Source organism: Arachis ipaensis, chromosome B8 (genome assembly GCF_059453495.1).
Source record: "Arachis ipaensis isolate K30076 ecotype BB chromosome B8, ASM5945349v1, whole genome shotgun sequence".
NCBI lineage: Eukaryota > Viridiplantae > Streptophyta > Magnoliopsida > Fabales > Fabaceae > Arachis > Arachis ipaensis.
Window position 1 is genome coordinate 77948493 of NC_142443.1, and position 2149 is coordinate 77950641.

Below are 2149 nucleotides of genomic sequence, written 5' to 3' on the forward strand. Positions count from 1 at the left end.
AAAGCACAACACTCTAGAGAGGACCTGACAGAATTTTTTGAAAAAGTAGAAGAGATGGCCGAACCCAACAACAATGGTGGAGATGCAAGGAAGATGCTTGGTGACTTTATTGCACTCTCTTCTGTGGAAGGAGCATCTCAATTCCTACAATTGGAGCAAACAACTTTGAGCTTAAGCCTCAATTAGTTTCTCTAATGCAGCAGAATTGCAAGTTTCATGGACTTCTATTGGAAGATCTTCATCAGTTCTTAGCTGAATTCTTGCAAATCTGTGACACTGTTAAGACCAATGGAGTTAATCCTGAGGTCTACAGACTTATGCTTTTTCCCTTTGCTGTAAGAGACAGATCTAGGACATGGTTGGACTCACAACCTAAAGACAGCCTGAACTCTTGGGAAAACTTGGTCAATGCTTTCTTGGCCAAGTTCTTTCCACCTCAAAAGTTGAGCAAGCTTAGAGTGGAAGTCCAAACCTTCAGACAGAAGGAAGGTGAATCCCTCTATGAAGCTTGGGAAAGATACAAGCAATTGATCAGAAGGTGTCCTTCTGACATGTTTTCAGAATGGAGCATCATATGTATATTCTATGATGGTCTGTCTGAATTGTCCAAGATGTCATTGGACCACTCTGCTGGAGGATCTCTTTATCTGAAGAAGACGCCTGCAGAAGCCCAGGAACTCATTGAAATGGTTGCAAATAACCAGTTCATGTACACTTCTGAAAGAAATCCTGTGAATAATGGGACAAATCAGAAGAAAGGAGTTCTGGACATTGATACTCTGAATGCCATATTGGCTCAGAATAAAATATTGACTCAGCAAGTCAGTATGATTTCTCAGAGTCTGTCTGGAATGCAAGTTGCATCAGGCAGTACTAAGGAAGCCTCCCCTGAAGGAGAAGCTTATGATCCTGAGAATCCTGGAATGGAAGAGGTGAATTACATGGGAGAATCCTATGGAAACACCTACAATTCTTCATGGAGGAATCATCCTAATCTCTCATGGAAGGATCAACAGAAGCCTAATCAAGGCTTCAGTAATAATAATGGTGGGAGAGCACGGTTTGGTAATATCAAACCTTTTCCATCATCTTCTCAGCAACAAACAGAGAATTCTAAGCAGAGCCACTCTGACTTAGCAACTGTAGTCTCTGATCTATTCAAGACCACTCTCAGTTTCATGACTGAAGCAAGGTCCTCCATTAGAAATTTGGAGGCACAAGTGGGTCAGCTGAGTAAAAGAGTTACTGAACTCCCTCCTAGTACTCTCCCAAGCAATACAGAAGAGAATTCAAAAAGAGAGTGCAAGGCCATAAACACGTCCCACATGGCCGAACCTATAGAGGAGGGAAAGGCAGTGATTTCCAGTGAGGAAGACCTCAATGGACGTTCACTGGCCTCCAAGGAGTTCCCTAATGAGGAACCAAAGGAATCTGAGGCTCAAATAGAGACCATAGAGATTCCACTGAACTTACTGTTGCCATTCATGAGCTCTGATGAGTATTCTTCATCTGAAGAGGATGAAGACATTGTTGAAGAGCAAGTTGCTTAGTATCTAGGAGCAATCATGAAGCTAAATGCCAAGTTATTTGGTAATGAGACTTGGGAGGATGAACCCACATTGCTCATCAATGAACTAAATGATCTGGTTCAACTGAAATTACCTCAGAAGAAATAGGATCCTGGAAAGTTCTTAATACCTTGTACCATAGGCACCATGACCTTTAAGAAGGCTCTGTGTGACCTGGGGTCAGGTATAAACCTCATGCCCCTCTCTGTAATGGAGAAACTAGGGATCTTTGAGGTGCAAGTTGCAAGAATCTCACTAGAGATGGCAGACAATTCAAGGAAACAGGCTTATGGACTTGTAGAGGATGTCTTAGTGAAGGTTGAAGGCTATTACATCCCTGCTGACTTCATAATCCTAGAGACTGGGAAGGATGAAGATGAATCCATCATCCTTGGAAGACCCTTCCTAGCCACAGCAAGAGCTGTGATTGATGTGGACAGAGGAGAGTTAGTCCTTCAAGTGAATGAGGACTACCTTGTGTTTAAGGCTCAAGGATCTTCTTCTGTAACCATAGAGAGGAAGCATGAAAAGCTTCTCTCAATACAGAGTCAAACAGAGCCCCTACACTCAACTTCTAAGTT

The 2149-nt window shown here is 42.5% G+C and overlaps 1 non-coding gene across 1 annotated transcript; it reads right to left on the reverse strand.

Moving 5' to 3' along the window:
- Positions 1 to 449: 449 nt before the first annotated feature.
- On the reverse strand, positions 450 to 553 carry LOC148548527 (small nucleolar RNA R71). The gene has a single exon (XR_015898242.1). It is a non-coding gene; the product is annotated as a small nucleolar RNA R71 (small nucleolar RNA).
- Positions 554 to 2149: the final 1596 nt, after the last annotated feature.